At 45.9% G+C, this 21,845-nt stretch overlaps 1 protein-coding gene across 2 annotated transcripts in view; it reads left to right on the top strand.

Annotated features, from left to right (window-relative positions):
• The first annotated feature begins 1,076 nt into the window (after window positions 1-1,076).
• Window positions 1,077-21,845, top strand: part of ATF7IP2 (activating transcription factor 7 interacting protein 2) — a 76,766-nt gene continuing 55,997 nt past the window's right edge. For both annotated transcript variants that reach the window (XM_024194049.2, XM_024194048.2), the window contains exon 1: window positions 1,077-1,260. The gene's annotated coding sequence lies outside the window, so the exon portion shown is untranslated. The remainder of the gene's footprint in view (window positions 1,261-21,845) is intronic.

Raw genomic sequence — 21,845 nt, 5'->3', positions numbered from 1 at the left:
CGTACTTCTGATTCGTAATGAGGTGTGTAGTTAACTGGCCAGTTCATAAGTCTGAGATTCTACTGTAAACGTCACTCTTGGACATAGGCCCTGTCCTTCGATTTTTAAATGAGCCCATAACTTTGAGAGACAAGGTGGAAGAAGTAGTATCTTTTATTGAACCAACTTCTGTTGGTGAAAGAGACAAACTTTTGAGCCACACTGAGCTCTTCTTTAGATCTGGGGAAAGATGAGGAAGGCCTGAAGCAGAGCTGTATGTAAGCTTGAAAGCTTCTCTCTCTCTCTCGAAGTTCGTCCCTCCAATAGAAGATATTACCTCATCCGCCTTGTTTCGCTCATATCGTGGGCCCAATGCTGCACACTGGTGGGCCAGTACACTGCAGTGCCTTAGTGCAGGCCTGATCTGCACCCCACACACATTCAGCGGGTGCATTACGGGGAGACCTACAGGGGAGCCAGGTGCATGGCTGAATAAAGTGAGATTTTGAAGGTACACAGCAACATTACAACCCTTCAGCATAGGGAGAAGCTTGAACCCTCAGGAAGGAGGGCCCAGGGCCAGAAGCTTGCTCTCCACGAGGCACGCCCAAAGCTGCTCTCCCATGCAAAGGCACAGGGAGCAGACATGCCAAACTTGTGGGAAAAAACCACAGAAATTGGGCTTGGTTTTGGCTTAATGGGTTTGTGAGTTGCTTGTTGGCTAGTTTTTGGTTTGTAGCTTGTTGCTTTTTTTTTTTTTTTATCGGCTTCCAGCAAGTGGGGGCAAGCAGGGGAGAGAGTCGGGGTGCACAGCAGGCCCACCACAGTCCCAGACTGCACGCTGGTGGGGATCTAGTCACATAAGAGCCTTGGGGTTCTTAGGGACTGGCTTGTTTTGAAATGGGATTAGCTTGATTTTGGGATTATTGCAAAAGTCAGGGTGTTTATTTTCTGCCTGAAAGTTGGCAGGGAGTTCCCGCCCTCTCTCTCCGCTGAGGTAAGAGCTGAGGTCTGCGGAACCTTCTCTCCCTACGCTGCGGGAGTCCCGGCCGCCACCTGAGCGGGACGAGCTTGGCGCAGGCTCGGAGGCGCTGGGGTCCGCTCCAGGCGGTCGCTAGGCCCTGATTGGCCGGCGGCGCACCCTGACGTGCCCCGCACTCGGTAATCCTGCCCTTCCGTGTGGTCGCGCGCTGCGGGGCGGTCAAGTGTTGCTGCAACCGTCCGGCGCAGGGCTGTGCGGCGATTCCGGAGTAGCGGCTCATTGCTGCCCCCCCGTCCCCGGTGAGTGCGCCGATCAGGCTGCCCGCAGCGCAGAGCGCGTCCCTGCTCGGGGGGGGGCCTGGAGGGCGCCCGACCTCTCCCCCTCCCCAGGGGAGCGCCCGGCCCAGGCTGCTCCCCTGGGCTTTCCCAGCGTGGGTCACGCAGGGGGCCTCGCTCGCCGGCCGTGGGGGAGCTTAAACCTTCTCGGGCGGGTGAACCCCCTTCCCGCTCCTCCCCTTCCCTCCTTCCGGCTGACTCGGGCCCTGCCCCCCGCGGGCAGCCACTGGCCTCCGAGTCCCTGGTACAGCCTAGCTCCGAAGCGTTGTGCCCCGCCCCCTGGGGAGTAGATGCCTGAAGCGACGGGGGCGCCCGTGCTGCCCTGCTCCTCAGGTGTGTTTAGGGGGAGCACCCTCCCTCCGCCCCCTGGCGTGATGCCCAGGCTGCAGCGTGCACATCTGTTCCCTGTGTTTTCCTCCTGCCCTGTATGCACCTGGAGCTCCCTCCTATGCTGCAAATCATCCCCACTCGAAATTGTGAGAGTGAAATTGTGCAGGGTGACTTGAAGGTACTGTAATGGGGGCACCATGCATAAAGTGGTAAATGGGTGGCTTGCCACGGTAAGAGACACAGGATTTCACTGTTTTCAAAAGTGCAAAGGCCTGAATTTTATTTGCTTCCCCCAAAAGGGAGAGAGTGAGGGGAAGGGATTTGGCTTGTATTTATTTAACATTCAAAATTAAGTGCTTGTCTACACTAGCAAGTTGTACCATGTACTAGCTATGGCTAAAGCAGTAAAACCCTTCCTAGTGTGGACACAGTTACATTGGTATAAAGGTACTTTATACTGGCGTAGTTATTCCTGTACTGGAACAGGAATTAAGGGTACATCTACACTTACCGGAGGGTCCGGCGGCAGGCAATCGATTTTCTGGGATCGACTTATCGCGTCTAGTGAAGACGCGATAAAATCGATCCCTGATCGCTCTGCCGTCGACTCCGGAAATCCACCGCGGCAAGAGGCGGCAGCGGAGTCGACGGCAGCGCAGCAGCGGTCGACTTTCCCCCGTCCTCACAGCCAGGTAAGTCGACCTAAAATACGCAACTTCAGCTACGGTATTCACGTAGTTGAAGTTGCGTATCTTAGGTCGGACCCCCGCTGTAGTGTAGACCTAGCCACAGTTTAAGTCACCTTTGTTCTGGTATAACTGCCTCCACAGTAGAGCTTTTACCAGGCCTCAGGTCCTGTATATTCAGAAAGATTCTCTGAATACAGGAGAGCTAGTGAAATGGTGATGTCACAAGAGTCAAAAAATAAGTTGACAAGGGCAGGGTGCTTTTGTTTTTTGCCAGACTTTTATAACCTTTTGTTTTGTTTCTTCTTTGTAAGAACCAACAGAGTAGATGTGGGACTGAACAAATGTTGGTTAAGTAAAGTAACAAATAAACTACCTGTATCATTTATTATTGAAGACGTCAGTTGGCTTAGCTGAAGTACAGACTTGACAATTCTTATTAATTTATACATTTTATTAAACAAAAGCAAATATGATACTACTAGAAATTACAAAACAAAAAATTAAAGATGGTTTAAATAATAGTGTTTATAGCAAAATGAATATAAGGAAATAAATCAATTCTCAATAACATTTCTGTATTAGTTTAATTTATCGATGTCTTATCACAATACTTCTTATCATTGGATGCAGTGGTGACTTATTGAATCATTTTAACATATTTACAAAAGGGAATGTTGTTATCAACATAAACTCTGACAGGTTCTTTTTAGCCTGTCATTCACACTAATAAAGTTTGGTTGCACTACGTCAACCAAACAATTCCAAAATTGTAATCAGGAATGTAGACTGTTTACTTATTAAAATATTATTATTCAGAATTACCTCTTTCAGGTAACAATTTTCATAGACATGCCTTTCTACTCTCTCACTTGGGTACATCACACATGGAACCCAAAGTTGCAGATATTGACAAAAAAACTATCTTTGCTATAGACAAGCACAGACTTACTTTCTGCAAAACATTTAACTTCAGTTAATTGAGCTGTTGCTTAATAAAAGAAAGTACATATATGAGCATCTCTACTTACCAGGCAAAAGCGGCATGGAAGTGTATTCCCCAGCTCAAGTTAGCGTTTGGCAGTAATTGGTTGTAGAAACTCAGTTCAGAGTTCTGTAAACATCTTTTTATTCTGTGTTATTTCTGGATCTCCTTGGCAGACTTCCTCCACGCAGAACATTGAGAGAAAGGATTAGTAGTACTTCAGGGGTCACATCCAAAATTATGATTCTAATCTTTCTCTGGGGTGTTTGGCTCAGAAGTGATGTGACCACAGCAACATCTTGGTGTTTAGCTCAAGACACGATGTCCTGGTGCATTGTTTTGGGATTTGGAAATAGTCTTTATCCATGAGGCTTTCTGTTGCTTGTCCATAGTGCCTCCTCCAGAGTCCTGGATGAAAAAGCATAACTTCTGTCATAGACCCATTCAAGTGTCCAATAATATCCAGGTGTAGTCATTCTGAAAAATCATGGTGTCTTAGATCACATTTGCTAAAAATTCTGAGAGCCAGATATGATCCCTTCTTTAGATACTGATATCAACATTCTCAACCTTATATTCCGATAAATCACTTAATGTCCACTAATAAACCTCCACCTGATCATTAGACGTGTTAAATCCAGAAATTTAATCAAACAATAGTGTAACTTTAGCAGAGACTCATACAGCAGTTTCGTATCCTATTTGAAATGACATCATGTTGTGCTAATTAGTATTTTATCTGCCCCTTAACTGGGTATATTCTTACACACTTCCTCTCAATGATACAAAATTTGTTAACCCATATTAATGGTTAATATAATAAATATCTACAATTTTTGGTGACTCCAGTTGGTCTCACAGATCTGGATAATAATAATCATTAACTTCAGCAACGAATTAGTATTGTGGTTATGATAGCGTGTGTTAAAGATTCAGCTCCCTTGCCCTTTAAATTAATGGGTTAGAAGTTACAATCATCTGTAGGGTTTTCCCCAGGTCCTTCCTTAAAATTGTGGGAAACTAAACTTGATATTCCTGCTTGCTTTTTATCTTTTAAAGAACAATATAAAACTTTCATTCTTTTTAGGTCATAAGGAAGCAAGTAAGGTACAAGCCCCATTTTATTTTTTTAATACTTTGCAGGTCACATTCAAATAGTTCTGTGGCATGGAAACTCTCGTGTACTCCTGTGTCCATCTTAGATCATTGTCTAATGCCAGAGTCCCATTGAATTGAGAGGTTGATTGGTATAGATGTTAAACATCCAATAGCACTTTTTATAAGAGGACTGGTGTGCCCTGTTGTCTTCGGACAAAATTTCCCCTCCCCAAGACGTACCAGTTGGCTAGCTTTCATCACTCCATGTGACTACAATTCAATGCACTTCGTATAGAGCAATTATCAAACTTTTTCATAATGTAGCTTGCATTTTAATACAGAGATTGTGGAGGACCATCTCTCTTCCTACTTAAGATTATACCACATTTCAGTGTCAAGTGTTTTAATTGCTTACATGGAAAGGTTAAGTTTTTAAGGCATTTTTGCTTGTATTGTTAGCCAAATGGGCTCGTTTCCCCCTGGAGCTCCCCAATTACCCCAAGGAGGCACGGGAGTCTAGAAGACGGCTTCAAGTTCTTTATTGATCGGTCAGCTGAGTGGGTGCTCTCCTCGGCTAATGCCAGAGAGAGAGACACACCTTTCAAGCACAAAGCAGGCCTTTTTATACCCAGTAACAAACAACTTAGCGTGCATACATTTTGCTAACCTAAGGAATTTTTAAATTCCTTTCTAGGGGTAAATGGGATACATCTGTTGGACCTCCTTGATTGATTATTCTTCTGGGGGTCTTCAGGAAATTCCTTTCCAGGGGTAAATGGGATACAGCTGTTGGGCCTCCTTGATTGATTGTCTTGCTATACATATATCCGGGAAACGTGCATGGGGGAACAACTGGGATAATAGGCGAGTAGTTGACCTTTGCTCTAACAGGGTTCTCTCCCCTTAAAAACATTTCGAGAGCCTTATGGCCCCCAATCCTCAGCCTTTACTGGCTGGTATAGGGCCATCATTTGTTGGTGTATAATTTGATTAGCCATTCGTCGGACTAATGTAACTACACAGGGAGCAAAGCAAGCTAGGGTTAATAGGGTTGTAATAAAGAGTATAAAGAGAAGAAGGCCTTCTCGGAGCCATCCCAGTTGCGGTAACCAGGACGTGAACCAATCCATATTCCACCCTCCCCATGTTTGGACCGGGACATGGGCTAGCTTCCTCATTTCTTTTGTTAGCTGTTTTACCGCCTTTCCATTATCATCTATTTATAAACAGCAATTAGATTTGTTTAATTTTGCACAGATTCCTCCTTCTTCTGCCAGCAAATAATCAAGAACTAGATGATGCTGGTAGAGCACATTCCTCATCTGAGTGGACTGATCGGCCAAAAGATCAAGAGCTGCAGCCGTCTGATTAGTTATTATCTCTAAGATGGCTTGCAGCCTAATTATCCGATTCAAGTTGTAAATGGGCTCCCTTGCCCCTGAGATCCACTCATTAGGATTCCATGTAGCTGGACCATAGTGTTTTATAATTCTCTCAGGGGGCCACTCTTGAGCTCCCCACGTTTGGGAGCTTCCAGCGGTCAATGCGGGATCAATGGACCGCCTCTCTCTAATCAAGTCGTCATATACCTTAATTTCTAATTTATTTCCCTGAATTTGGGGTAATAGAAAGAACAAGGGCCTAATGTACCCAATATAACATATTCCTGACCAATTTGGAGGCAATCTTCGATAAGCGTATTGCCCCCATATCCAGTAATGGCCTTTTAGGGCCCATTGTCCATTCGCAAAGGGTCCATCCCAGGTCTTGGGGTAGTCCTCGGGGCCCGGTTCTTCATAATACAAAGGGTTACCCATCTCCAGGGGCCCCCCTAGTACAATAGATGTACCGTCAGGATTACAATAGTTGCATTTCCATGCCCCGGCCCCTTCCCTCCAAGCGCAATTACAACCAAATTTAGGGCTATTGGTAGTAGACCAAAAATGGTTAAAATGGGTTACCCGAGTTCCATTAGAGTGTTGCCATGCCCACTGATACCAGCGTACCACGTGATCCTTACTGGCGGTATTATCTCGCTGGCAACTTAGAAAGAGGGCATCAAAGAACCCATCTTGTCCAACTGCCTTACAGCCTTCGCTGGTATGCTGTTGGTAGGAACATCTTACCCAGCTATGATTAGTGAGTTTCACGTGGGTATGGTTCCATCGTCCTTGATATTTAGAACAGTCATACTTATGGCAACTAGGGTGATCATAGCAGTCAAATCCTAGAGATAAAGTCCACATTGGCTTTCGCCCAGATACACCCCTTCTTGTTTTGTTCGGTTGAGACAGAGGATCCCTACTCCAGAGGAATAGAGTCGCCAAGGGCTACTATCCTCAGCCCAAACTTTTGTCCCTTTGTGGACTATACTTAAATTACTGATCCACCATTTAGCTTGCACTGGCTGGGCTACCCAAGGCCACTCATTCCAATCCCCTGGACCTCCACAAACCCAGCAGCTACTAAGATTGAAGGAACTCGCTATTGTTTCTCCCAGTTGTATAAACCTATTCTCCCAGCCATAGCCGTGATAGACACATATGAACAGAAATACCAATAATGAGTTCATTATTGCTTTTTCCTAAACAATCCTTTTAGTCCATTGAGCCCTTGATACTCCCAGACGGTGTCTTCGCCCGTGCCACCCCGGGCTTCCGGGGCCGGGGCGGGCAGAGGGCTGGTGTCCTCTTCCGTGGAATTGGTTCCCTGGTCAGGATTCAGGAACCGCTTTACCCGGGTATGATGTGTCCATTTGTCGCTCCCGAGAATTTTAACTGCGGCCTGGCTGATGAGCGAAACGGTGTGTGGACCGTCCCACCTTGGCGTAAGGGGGTCACGTTTCCACTTCTTGACAAGGACCTGGTCACCGATCCGGAATGGATGCATGGTCTGGTCCAAGGGGAGGGCCTGGAATGGCGCCGCGTATCGATGAAGCTGCAACAAAACAGATTGCAACCCGGAAACCTGTTTCCATAGTAAGTCATTTCCCACTTCCCAGGTTACATCCTCCCGGAATCCTGGGATAAGTATTCGGGGTGGAAATCCAAAGACTAGTTCAAAGGGCGAGAGTTTAAGACCCTTACGTGGGGCCCTTCGAATGCGGGTGAGGGCGAGTGGCAAGGCATCAAGCCACTTTAAACTAGATTCTGTGCATATTTTAGTCAGAGTATCTTTGAGAGTTCTATTCATCCTTTCTACTTGACCCGAGCTTTGCGGTCTCCAGGGTGTATGCAACTTCCATTGTATACCGAGTGCCCGGGACACCTGTTGGACCACTTGTGAAGTAAAGTGGCTTCCCTGATCCGATTCAATCATTTCGGGGAGGTGGAATCGGGGAAGTATGTCATGCAACAGGGCCTTAGTAACAGCCCGGGCCTGGCAATGCCGGGTGGGGTAACACTGTACCCATCCCGTAAGTTGATCCACAAATACGAGCAAGTATTTATAGCCCCTGCAAGGGGGCATTTCTGCAAAGTCAACCTGCCATCTCTGGAAAGGGTACGTGGCCCATGGCTGGCCTCCCATTGGGGCGGGAGGGCCACACCCCTTTTGGTTAGTTCGTTGGCAGACAGGGCAATTACTAACTATTCTCTGGGCTTTCATGTGCATGCCCAGCCCCTTAAGGGATCGGGTGGCCAAATCGACCATTGCCCCCGACCCCATATGTCCCTCTTTATGCATGTGCTGAAGAATTTCCTGAAGCACTGGTCGGGGGAGAAAAATCTCCCCCCCCGGTAATTTCCACCATCCCGAGGGAACCTGCCGGGCCCCCGCGGCCCGCGCGTGGCATACCTCCTCAGCTGTGTATTGGGGAGGGGGGTTTTTAGCTTCTGTATCTTGAACCAAGAGGAGCCATGAGGCCCCTTCCCGGGTGGCCTCCTTTGCGGCCTGATCAGCCAATTGATTATATCTACGTTGTTCAGCCTCCGGGGCCCTTCCGTGGTCACGCACATGTATCACGGCAACCCGGAGGGGAAGCATCAAAGCCTCAAGAAGTGTTTTGATGAGACTCCCATGTGCAATTCTTTGGCCTGATGCCGTGATAAATCCCCTTTTTTTCCATAGGGTCCCGTGAGCATGTACCACCATATAAGCATAGCGGCTATCAGTATACAGGTTAATAGTTTTTCCAGTTCCCAACCGGAGAGCCTCGATAAGAGCCACTAGCTCCGCCGCTTGGGCGGACAAATTAGGGCTAAGTTTAAACTTGTATATTCCTTTGTCCTTAATTACTACTGCTGCTCCGGTAAACCGCTTGCCATCTATCACATAGCTGGACACGTCAACGTACCCTTCAATTTCAGGGTTGGGCCACGGCAAGTCTGAAAGATCAGGGCGGGGTTTGGTTTCCTGTTGCAAGACTTCAATACAGTCATGAGTGGGGCCGGTCTCATGGGAAACCCGAGGGTCGGGCAATAGGGTAGCTGGGTTGAGGGAGCTAACTGTCCTAAAGGTTAGGTTAGGGGCTAGCAGAAGCCCTACTTCGTATCTGGTATGTCGGCTGGGATTTAGATGCTTTTCCCCGGCGCCTGTCCCCAATATTTGAGGCACCCCATGGGGTACCACAACCTCAGTGTCCCCTCCCAGGGTCAATTTTTCAGCCTCCTGTACAAGGAGAGCGGTTGCTGCAACGGCCCGTAAACAAGCAGGCCACCCCTTGGTGACAGGGTCCAACACCTTTGAGTAGTATCCAATGGGTCGCCAGGTTGGTCTCGATCTTTGGCACAGAACTCCAGCAGCCACCCCTCCCCTCTCATGAACGTATAAAGTGAATGGCCTCCGAGGGTCGGGGAGGGCTAGAGCAGGAGGCTGAACCAAGGCTTCTTTTAGCTCTCGAAATGCTTTTTCCATCTCTTTGGTCCACGTCCAATGGAGCAGACCTTTAGTTAAGGATTCATATAATGGTTTGGCTCTTTCCCCCGTAGTCAGGGATCCAGAGCCGACAAAAACCAGTCAATCCCAGAAAGGCCCTTAATTCTCGGGGGCTCCGGGGTTGAGGGCTATCGAGACTAACCTGGATTCCTTCCTTGCCTAGACTCCAACTTCCCTGGCACAAGTGATATCCAAGAAAAGTGACCTGCTGCCTAACCAGTTGTGCTTTTTCCTTTGAGACCTTATACCCCTGCGCCCCAAGGTAATTAAGGAGCTTTATAGTCTGCTCTTTACAGGCGGCCTCTGTTTTAGTACTTAAGAGCAAATCATCGCAATACTGGACTATGTTACATGAGGGGTGTCTAGCCCGGAATGGGGCGAGGTCCCTTCTTAACTGGCTGCCAGAAATCTCGGGTGCACAGGTGAGTCCTTGTGGGACAACGTTCCAAAGGTATTGAGCTTTGTAGTGGGTATCTGGGTCTTCCCATTCGAAGGCAAACAGTCTCTGAGACTCCAAATCCAGGGGAATGGAAAAGAAGGCATCTTTTAAATCTATTACAGAGAACCAACTGTGATTTTTGGGAACTTGGCCCAGAATAGTATGGGGATTCGGAACGACTGGATAGGGGGCTTCTATTAACTTGTTAATCTGTCTTAGGTCCTGGACCAATCGATACTGCCCATTAGGTTTAGGCACCCCCATTATCGGAGTGTTGTATGGGGACGTGCCTTCCCTGAGCCACCCGCACTGCAGAAACTTTTGAATCAGGGGTTTTAACCCGATTCTAGTGGTCAGCTTAAGAGGGTATTGTCGAATTCGGACTGGGCTGCTTCCTTCCTTAAGGGAAATATGCACTGGTGAAGCATTCCGGGCCCGAGCGACGCCTCCCTCCTCTGCCCAAACCTCAAGGTTAACCCCTGACAGCTGGCTCTCTTCACTCCTCCCTTGGCATTCCAGGGAGTGATTTCCGGCGCTTATCAGGGCCATCTGGTAATTGGAGGACTGCTGCTTAGGGAGTCTAACTTCCATAGCCCCTTTATCGAACGAGATTTCTGCCTGCAGTTTAGTAAGAATATCTCGTCCAAGCAGCGCGATGGGGCAAGAGGGGCTGCAAACAAACTGGTGGGAGATTTGATGGTCCCCTATTTTTACTAGGAGAGGCAAAGTTTTTTCCAAAGCTGTAGTTTGTCCCTCTATCCCCTGGACCATGGCACGTTCCCGAGCTCTGCCTCGGGGAGCCTTATTAAGGGGGAGCAAACTAAGGGTGGCCCCAGTATCAATAAGGGCTTCAATTGGGCGGCCCTCCACTCTAATTTTTACCGTGGGATCCAGGCTGGCAGATTGCGCCGCCAGGAGGGGCCGCTGGGTCCCCCGGCCCCCCTATGGGGAAGATCCCTCCCCTGAACGTCCCGTACTGTTGTAGAGGATGGGAAGGGACGGGGTTTTATCCTTACGTTCCTTTCCCATGGCCTGTCGCCGGGGGCATTCATTCTTCCAGTGCCCTTCTTCCCTACAGATAGCGCACTGATTTCGACCCAGGCGAGGGCCCCTCCCCTTCCCAGGTGGCCCTTGCCGTCCCTTAACTTTGTCCCCCCTTTCCTCATTTCCTTCCCTTAGGGCCATGGCTAAAGCGCGGGCCCCCTTCTTTCGCTCCTCATCATCCCTCCGATCATAAACCTTCATGGCAATTTCTAAGAGTTCCTCTATATTTTTGCCCGACGCCCCCTCCAATTTTTGCAATTTCTTTCTAATATCCTCGTAGGACTGCCCAATGAAAAGGGGGATTAGTACCCGCTTCCCGTTGATGTCCTCAGGATCGAGGTCTGTGTATCTTTTACAGGTATTACAAAGCTGCTCATAAAAAGCAGCTGGGTTTTCACTCTTTTCCTGCCTTATATTATATAATTTGGCCCAATTTGGGGTTTTTCTAATGCAGCGCTTCATCCCCTGGACTATAGTCGTGACGTATTGGCTATGAGAGGCCCGGCCTGCTGCGTCATCATGTTTCCAGTCAGGAGGGCTTTCAGGCAACCGCGTAGCTACCGTGGCCGAGTCTCCCCCCGTCTCAATTACCCACTCGCGGGCCCTTGAGAGGACTAAACGCCTCTCTTCCGCGGTTAATAGAGTGTTAAGAGCGACCCTCATGTCGCCCCAGGTAGGGTTGTGGGCCGTAATTAAGGTTTCAAACACTGCTGTAAGCGGGGCAGGATCTTCCGAGAACGGGGGATTTTGCTGTTTCCAATTGTATAGATCACTAGTGGTAAAGGGGACATATATCATAGTGAGGTCACCACCGGGGGCTACAGCCTCCCGCAGTGGACACAAATAATTCTGCTGCAAGGGCAGTTCGTGTATCGGACCCCCCTTGCCCGATGGGCTAATAAGGGTAAATTTAGTATCCCCAGGGTTATAATCAGATGACATTCTCCACGGCGTTATGGAGTTCTGATTTGTTACGGGGCCAGTCTTGCTCCTGGTGTGCTTAGACACAGGAGAGCTCAGGGAGGTTGGAGGAGACTCCTGTTTGGAAGAGCCCTGGTGGCTTGGCTCACCCCTTCCAGTTGAGGCATTATCCTCAGAGGAGGGGGTGGGGATTTCAATCGAGGGTGCCAGAACCGGGAGGCCAGGATACAAAGGGGGAGGGGGCATAGGATCAGGGGCAGAAGGAATCACAGTCGGCGGGCAGGACTTCTTAACAGGGGGACAGGGCTTCCTAACAGGGGCGCGGGCCATTAAGGTTTTAATAGTTTGTGATCTACATTTCTGCAACCATGGGGGAGGATTGGCCACGAGGTCCTGCCAAATATCTATATAGGGATATTGGTCCCAATGCCCATCCCGGGTCACAATGCTATGTACTGCTTGTACTATTTCTGATTTGAGTGTCCCTCCCTCGGGCCAGTCCACCCCGAATGTTGTCCATTCAAGAGTACAGAATTTCACAAGATTGTCCTTACATAATACAATTCCATAATCCGCCTGGCGTCTAAACGCCTTCCAGTTATCCAGCATACATCCCAGGGGCGTACCGGAGAAGGTGCTTTGTCCGGACCCCATTATGCTTTTACCCAGAGGTTTGTTCGAGACAGAGGTATCAAGGGGGGGTTAGGGATCTAGTTTTAACTCAGATATCCGCTGGGTCACGAGGTTCGGCTGACCCCCCTTGCAATCAAGATATCCTGGTCACCGGGTTTCCCCTCGCAGGAGTCTTGGGGCGGCTGAAGTCAGCTTAAGCCTCAGACCTGGCAGCGGCACTCATTCATCTTTCACACAGATCTTTTAATCCGTTACAATCTGGGTTTCCAACACACCATTAAGAGGAGAAACAAGATCACCCCTCCCAGAAACAGGAGTAATCCCTGAGGTTGCTCCAAGTCCCAATAATTGTTAAAAACGGCCCATGGACTTGTGGAATTAGTGACATTACTCATTGGCCGTTATTTGCTTACCCTTTAACCAAAAACACAACAACACGACATTTACAAAGCTACCACGATGTTAATATACCTTCCCGTATACAGGCTGCCTAGGGGATTTCCACCGTCCAACCCACACCTCGGGGGCGTTATTCCTCGAACCCAGGAGGTAAACGCACTTACCGCCCGAAGTGGCCGCGTCCGGCAGTCAGACTTCCACTTCTTCTGAAGCCGTCTTGCTGCCGTGTCCTTCACAGTTCTCTTTAGAGAGGACGCAGCCGCCCCGACCGATTGTGACGACCCGAGGCCCGAGCAAACCAACAGCTCGAGGTGGCCACTCCTCGGAATCGCCCTCGGTCGTCAGTCAGTGTCCTCTGCAGGGACAGAAGTCCCGGCGGAGTCGCCATTGTTAGCCAAATGGGCTCGTTTCCCCCTGGAGCTGCCCAATTACCCCAAGGAGGCACGGGAGTCTAGAAGACGGCTTCAAGTTCTTTATTGATCAGTCAGCTGAGTGGGTGCTCTATTCGGGTAATGCCAGAGAGAGAGACACACCTTTCAAGCACAAAGCAGGCCTTTTTATACCCAGTAACAAACAACTTAGCGTGCATACATTTTGCTAACCTAAGGAATTTTTAAATTCCTTTCTAGGGGTAAATGGGATACATCTGTTGGACCTCCTTGATTGATTATTCTTCTGGGGGTCTTCAGGAAATTCCTTTCTAGGGGTAAATGGGATACATCTGTTGGACCTCCTTGATTGATTATTCTTCTGGGGGTCTTCAGGAAATTCCTTTCTAGGGGTAAATGGGATACAGCTGTTGGGCCTCCTTGATTGATTGTCTTGCTATACATATATCCGGGAAACGTGCATGGGGGAACAACTGGGATAATAGGCGAGTAGTTGACCTTTGCTCTAACAGTATCCATTCAGTTTGGAAGCAGGAATGAAGGAAGACAGCTAGTGCAATGTGAATTACTGGTAGTCCATTATCCACAGTTGAGAATCTCTGGTATACAGTTTGTAGATCCTTTAGGTTCATTCAGGATTTTTTTATTAATAGAGCACATATTTCTACAAGTTAGAATTCATGGAATTTACATTACTAACTGCAGAAAAAAAATCTATTCAAATTGATAGAAATTGATTGTAACCATTATGGTGGCAGTGATCTTAGAGTTAAAGCAAAGCTTTCATTTTGACAAGAGTGTTTAAACTTTTATTTTTTAGAAATGAAATAAATGTGACGAGAACATAAAAATTAAAATTCAGATAGTTTAAATTTTCACACTGGATTGATCCAGTTTGAGGTGGTACATACAGAATAATATGAAAACAAAACAAAAAAAACATTTTTTTTTTTAATTTTTGGCTGGGAGTCTCTCCTTTTTTTAAAATACTTTTGGGGGGAAAAAAATTATAAGATCCTGGGATTTGATTACTCTGCATCTGATAAGTACTTTTCTAGCTTTCAATTTCAATTTCACAAGTTACCGATTTTTATTACATCAGTGAAGACAACTTGCTCTCTAATGCAAAACTTTAATGGTAGCCTCAAACGCTTCATTGGTTCAGGGCTTAAGGTATTATTTTAAAAGGTACCGTCTAGCTTTTGGTTTGAAATTTTTTACATACTAATTACTCCTGAGGGCATTCTGCGCCAAAAATATTAAAAATTCTGCGCACAATATTTTAAATTTTGCAAAAATCTGCAAATGTTATTTGTCAAATAAATGTGGAGGCTTCAGCATGGCACTGGGGAACACAGAGGTGGGAGATCACTGTGCAGCTCCTCCTACCCCCCGGGACATGGACTCAGCAGTAAGGCTGCACCCAACACTGACACAGCGCAAGGACCAGGCCTGTTCCAGAAACATCCCAGAGCCGTGCCCCTCCGTGCCAGGTACACCAGGGGCAGACAGGCAGGCTCAGCAAGGCAGGATCCAAGTGTGGAGGAGCTTAGTGTGGGGAGAATCCAGGTGTGGGTTGAGAGAGTTCTGTGTGGGGCAGTCTGGGTGTGGGTGGCTCAGTGGGGAATCTGAGTGTGTGTGTGGGATGTGTATGCACAGGGGCTTGTTGGGGGGGGTCTTAGTGCAACGGTAATGGGACTCTGCAGGGGGTCCAGGTGAAGGTGGTTGGGACTCAACAGGGGGGTCTGAGTGTGGGGAGCTCAGTGGGGGGAGCCAGATGCTGGGGGAGTAGGGCTCAGTGGGGTTTGGATCCAGGTTCAGCTGGTTGGGGCTCGGTAGGGTGGGGATCCGGGTGTGGGTGGCTTGTTGGGGTGGTCCAGGTGCAGGGTGAGTGGGGCTCGTCGGGGGGGGTTCTGGGTGTGGGGTGGGTGAGGCTCGGCGGGAGGGTCTGGGTATGAAAGTCTGGATGCACAGGGGTTGGACGGATGGGGGAGCAGCTCCCTGTACAGAGATCCTTCCCCCTGCAGCTGAGGAGTGATGAGTGCAGGAAGCATTGGATATGTGTGTGTGGGGGAGAGAGTTTGCAGAGCTTTCTACAGCTGGAAGGAGAAATCTGGGGGTGATCTGACCCGGCCCTGGATGCTATGCAGGAGAAGAGGAAGTCCCGTCCTCCCCAGCCGAGCTGGGAATAGCAGCTGAGCCCAGCACAGGGTAGGAGGCACCAGCTGTGTCTTCCCCAGTCCCATCCCCGCCCCACAGTGATTTACCTCTCTGCCGGCTGCCCTGGGCACCCAAAACATACTGCTGGGGAGGGTCGCATCACTGCTTTTGCGGGGGACATAAATTCTGCGTATGTGCAATGGTGCAGAATTCCCCCAGGAGTAATTTAATATTAAAGGTAGCACCTAAGATTAGAGGAGAATTTTTATTTTATATTTTATTTTGGTATTTTTGCTTTTGACAGTACTTTATGTATACTTAGTTTCAATGATTTCCCTCCCCATCCCCATAGATCAGTGCTTTTCAAAGCCGGTCCGCTGTTTGTTCAGGGAAAGCCCCAGTGGTCCGGGCCGGTTTGTTTACCTGCCGTGTCCGCAGGTTCAGCCGATCACGGCTCCCACTGGCCGTGGTTCGCCGCTCCAGGCCAATGGGGGCTGCGGGAAGGGCGGCCAGTACATCCCTCAGCCCGCGCCGCTTCCTGCAGCCCCCATTGGCCTGGAGCAGCAAACTGTGGCCGGTGGGAGCCGCGATCGGCCGAACCTGCGGACACGGCAAGAAAACAAACTGGTCTGGACCGCCAGGGGCTTTCCCTGAACAAGCGGCGGCCTGACTTTGAGCAGCACTGCCATAGATAGTTGGTTAGTTAACAGATGTGTCAACATGCATGCATAGGATTTCCACAGAATGAGGAAATTAAAAATGTGGTTTTCAAATGACTAAAATTGACAGGGGCTCGGCAGCAGGTGTAGCACTTGAAGTTGATTAGACTACAATTTGGAGTGTTAGATAACAAAACGTCTCATGTAAGCCTATTCCAAAAGAGCCTGTGAAATGTTTTAATAATTGCCATGCAATCACCATAACAAATGTTTATGTAAGAACAGGTGTACATTGGTTTCCACTCTTAAAAATACTTTTCATTCCTGTAGTGCCTTTCATCTCCCCGATCTCTGTACTTTACAAACTCTTCTGAAGTGACTAGATATTATTATTCCATATCCTAACAGATGGAGAAACTGACTCTAAGGATAGTTATGAAATTAAAAGAACTAAAGTTATCTTAAATTTGGTTAAGAAAATAATGTCTGCTTATTGTTTGTGGCTTGTAAGGAAAAGGCCCCAATCAGCAAGTAAAAGAAAGCCGAGAGAATAATAAGTAGTATTACTTGCAGTGTGGGAAGATGTTGGTTCAAAAAGTAACTACTAAAATACAGAGCTGCAGTAACAAGACAAATAAAAACTGTCTTAAAAGAAACAAGCACAAACTTTCCTACTGTTCTGTTGGTCAGCAAAAAGGAGGGGAAGAGATAGGGAGGAAAGACCTTGGGAAGAAAGGAGGTTGTATATCTTATCTGGATTAAGATTAGAAATAAAGGTTATTTGTCTCACATTGGTTTTTAGTTGAAGCCAGTAATTGGCAATGACATCATTTGTTAAAGGGTATAAAAAGTAAATTCTTAAAGGGTTCATTGCTAATACCTACCTGACTGTTTGGGAGCCAACCAATATGGATATAAGCAGCCCTAGGTTTAGGCTGTTTATAAGTATCGTGATCAAATGCTTATAAACGTTTTATTACTGTTTGAATGTAGTAAATTGCTTATTATTTAGGCTTTGGGGGCATGTTTAGAGCAATTGGATTTAACAAAGGAATTTATGGTTACATTGGAGTTTGGTGGTTTCCCATGTTAATATCAATTTCAAGTAGGGCTGTTGATTAATACAGATAACTCACACGATTAACTCAAAAAAATTAATCACGCTTAATCGCAGTTTTAATCGCACTGTTAAACAAGAGACTACCCACTGAAATTTATTAAATATTTTGGATGTTTTTCTACATTTTCATATATATCTTGTATTCTGTGTTGTAATTGAAAACAGTGTATATTTTGTTTACAGATATTTGCACTGTAAAAATGATAAACAGAAGAAATAGTATTTTTCAGTTCATCTCATACAAGTACTGTAGTGCAACCTGTTTGTCCTGAAAGTGCAACTTACAAATCTAGATTTTGTTTGTTTGTTACATAACTGCACTCAAAAACACAACAATGTAAAACTTCAGTCCTACTTCTTGTTCAGCCAATCGCTAAGACAAACAAGTTTGTTTACATTTACAGGAGATAATGCTGCCTGCTTCTTATATAGAATGTCACCAGAAAGTGAGAACAGGCATTTGCATGGCACTTTTGTAGCCAGCATTGCAAGGTATTTACGTGCCAGATATGCTAAACATTTGTATGTCCTTTCATGCTTCGGCCACCATTCCAACGGACGTGCTTCCATGCTGATGACGCTCGTTTAAAAAAAAATGCGTTAATTAAATTTGTGACTGAACTCCTTGGGGGAAAATTGTATGTCACCTGCTCTGTTTTACCCCCATTCTGCCATATATTTCATGTTATAGCAGTCTCGGATGATGACCCAGCACATGTTGTTCATTTTAAGAACACTTTCACTGCAGATTTCACAAAACGCAAAGAAGGTACCAATGTGAGTTTTCTAAAGATAGCTGCAGCACTCTACCCAAGATTTAAGAATCTGAAGTGCCTTCCAAACTATAGAACCCGACCCACCAAAAAAGAAAATCAACCTTCTGCTGGTGGCATCTGACTCAGATAATGAAAATGAACATGCATCGGTCCGCACTGCTTTGGATGGTTTTCGAGCAGAACCCGTCATCAACATGGATGCATGTCCCCTGGAATAGTGTTTGAAGCATGCTCATCTGGCACGTAATTATCTTTCGACGCCAGCTAACAGTGCCATGAGAACATCTGTTCTCACTTTCAGGTGACATTGTAAACAAGAAGGGGGCAGAATTATCTCCTGCAAATGTAAACAAACTTGTTTGTCTGCGCGATTGGCTGAACAAGAAGTAGGACTGAGTGGACTTGCAAGCTCTAAAATTTTACATTTTTTATATTTTTGAATGCAGTATTTTTGTACATAATTCTATATTTGTAAGTTCAACTTTCATGATAAAGAGATTGCATTACAGTACCTAGGTGAATTGAAAAATACTATTGCTCTTGTCTTTTTACAGTGCAAACACTTGTAATCAAAAATAAATAAAAAGTGAGCACTGTATACTTCGTATTCTGTGTTGTAATTGAAATCCATATATTTGAAAAAGTAGAAAACATCCAAAATATTTAAATTAATGGTATTCTATTGTTGTTTAACAGTGCGATTAATCGCAATTAATTTTTTTAATCGCTTGACAGCCCTAATTTCAAATATTCATAATGCTAACATGGACACATTAGATAAAGTCACTAATCTAGACTTCCAAGTCTAAGTAGCAAGTAATTGGCAGACTAGGAAATAGAAGCCACATTATCTGACTCTTATTCCCCTTCAAGGAGGAACATTCTCTTTAGATCTCTCTGTGTGTGTGACCTGTTGAATTGATATGAGAAAGCCATGAGAAAATACAGCACCCTCTCAGTGAGTCATAGTACACCTTCAGTTTTTCTATTCTTATATCACAATCAAATGGCTGGAAGTTGAAGCTAGACGAATTCAGACTGGAAATCAGTCGTAAATTATTGACAGTGAGGGCGATACCTGGGAAACTCCATTTTAAAATCCCTAGATCCTTGGTTTCCATTTTAAATAAGCAAGAGTCATTCCATTAGTAGATGGAAGCTGCAGGTCACAGAGCACTAAATACAGAATTGGCAGGAAAGCCAAATTCGTGAGGGAAAAGGTGTGAAACAACCAGTGATTCAGTAGATCATGGCACTGTGAGGTAAATAACAGTGGCAGGCTAAAAAATAGAACTGACAGCACAATAAGGTAAACAAGTAGGATGATATCATGTGTCTAAAAATAGAATTGAGAAATGGTATAAAGGTCAGTGTGTCAGTTGATAGCTGACAGTTAAGAAGAGAATACTCTTGGAAAAACAGCAGCAGAGGGAGTCTTGACCTGTCACAGAAGTTGAGCAGAGAGCTGAGGAGAGAGAAGAACTGCTGCCATCAACGTCCTGTGGAGACTGATCACCTGCACAGAACGTTGCCAACTCAGCTTCACCACTAATTGGAGAGTGTGCAGTAGCACAGAGCGAACGCGAGCACAGGGGAGACATTGCAGCATAGTCAGTAAATGGAGTAAGTCTGTCAGACGAAGTTAAAGTCATAGTTATAGTATAGTGTTAGTGTGTATGTGTGTGTGAGGGCATTAATAAAGTTGTATGAATGTGTGTTAATTGTGGGAAGAATTTACATATATAAGCCTTAAAGAACATATAAGAACTGCTCTCAGTGACCTGTGAAAGATTGGCTATCTGAAGTGAGATGCAGCTACCTAGGATAATCTCAACTGTATGTTGTTGTAATTTGGGGTGCTCTTTAATTTATTTTAAGGGATTTGTTTTTTGGTTATTATTGTGTCAGGGATTGATGTTTACACCAATAAAAAGGTGCCTTGTTGTGGAAAGAATACTGTTTGTGTCAGTCGTTTATCGGAAAGTTATATCCATGTCTTCCAAGTATTTCGTTAGCCACCCTGGAGACCCATACCTAATGAGAACAGATTTAGTTATATTCTATGGGGACCCTACATCCATTTTCAGGGTAACAAGGGTAATTAACCATTGGAACAGTTTACCAAGAGTGGTGGTTGATTCTCCATCACTGACCATTTTTAAATCAATATTGGACGCTTTTTTAAAAATATCTACTCTAGGAATTATTTTTGGAAAGTTCTCTGGCCAGTGTTATACAGAAGATCAGAGTAGGTGATCCTTGGAATCTATGGATCTTTATTCTTCCTTGAAACTTAACTTGCTGTCTAATATGTTGAAAAATGACTGTTTAGTCTAGCAATGATCTAGATTTGCTTATAGGTGGTATAACCTATTTATACTACGTCATGAATTAAAATGGCATGAGCTAGAATAATATTTCCTTCCTCTCCCCCACATTCCTCTTATGTGGTTACTTTTGTCACAGCAAAATGCAGAGGAATGTCTTCTGGATAATACAATTTCTTAGGCTGGGATTTTCAGAGTAGCCTGTGGGCTTTAGGTGTCCAAACCCCATTGAAAGTAAGTGGGAGTTGAGCACCTCATTCCTTTAGGGTTTGTAACCAGTTAATAATTTGTTGTCAACTAACACAGTCTATGGCCACCCACCTGGCTAATATGCATTAACTTTAGAAAATTGCCTGTCCACTTTGCAAATGTCCTAGGCTGTCACATGGTTGTTAGCTAGTAACTTGGTCATCACACTTACTTTGAGGCGTAAATGATGCTCCTACTTCTGCCTACATAACCAGATAGGCAAGTTGACTTTCCTACTAGTCCTCTTTGGTAGGACATCCAGAATGTATTGCCCCACTTATTGCTGCTCTGTGCATATCTGCTAAACACGCTACCTCTCCTTTCTGTAAAGCATTACAGGATAGTTGCCCTGATTTTCTTAGGGTTGGTGTGACATTCTATACCTTAGGGGAGCGTGCTGTAATCCCCATATTCCTCATTTTCATATAATCGTGATCTTGTGTATAAAGTATGCCTTGTAAGGTATCGGGGAAAGGGTATGATCTGCTGAAAGTCATTTCTCTACTCATATAGGTATATCATTAATGCGTATGAAGTTATGAGAATTGAGTAATACGGTTGTCACTGAAACATGCTGTAAGTTGGGGGAATCAGCCAGATATTGGCTCCCCAGAGGCAACAGCAAGGAAAGTAACCAATGCCTGGATGGGGTGTCAAACAACCCATCAACAGCCATTGTCCAGCAAGGGAACTACAATGCAATGACTCACCTGGGGAATTGCTCAACCTTGCTTGGAGAGACTCAGTAATGCTCACCTGACTCTAAAGGGGTGGGGGGGGGGAGCCAAGAGGGAGGAAAGTATATGATAAAAGGAAGAGACATTTGCCATGCTCTTCCTCTCTCTTCCACCTACACCTACAGAAACCACACCAAGCGACTGAAGCGCTGATCAAAGGGGAGAGCCTGGCTGAAGAGCAACCAGCCAGCCTGTGTTGAGAAGCATCTAAGTTTGTAAGGGCATCTAAAGTGTTAAGATCAGCTTAGAATGCATTTTGCTTTTATTTCATTTGACCAAATCTGACATGTTATGTTTTGATTTATAATCACTTAAAATCTATCTTTGTAGTTAAAAATTTGTTTTTGTTCTACCTGAAGCTGTGTGTGTAGTTTGAAGTGTGTCAGTGACTCCCCTTGGAATAACAAGCCTGGGACATATCAATTTCTTTTTTAAATTGACAAACTTATATAAGTTTGCAGCGTCCAGAGGTCATAACTGGATACTACAAAGATGCAGGTTCCTAGCGTTGTGTCTGGGACAGGAGATATTGGCTAGTATCATTTGGTTGCAAGTAGTTAGGAGCAGTTTACATTCCAGAGGCTGTGCATCAACAGCCCAGGAGTGGGGGTTCTCACAGCAGAGCAGGGTAAGACTGGCTCCCAGAGTCGAGGATTGGAGTGACATGGCAGATCACAGGTCCAGATAACACAAGAGAGAACGTCACAGTTGGATGCAAGGAA

The sequence above is a fragment of the Terrapene carolina genome, unplaced genomic scaffold (assembly GCF_002925995.2).
Source record: "Terrapene carolina triunguis isolate 2854851 unplaced genomic scaffold, T_m_triunguis-2.0 Scaffold93, whole genome shotgun sequence".
In the NCBI taxonomy this organism is placed as follows: Eukaryota; Metazoa; Chordata; order Testudines; family Emydidae; genus Terrapene; species Terrapene triunguis.
Note: the sequence above shows the minus strand (reverse complement) of the source record. Positions and strands in the feature narration are given on the sequence as shown.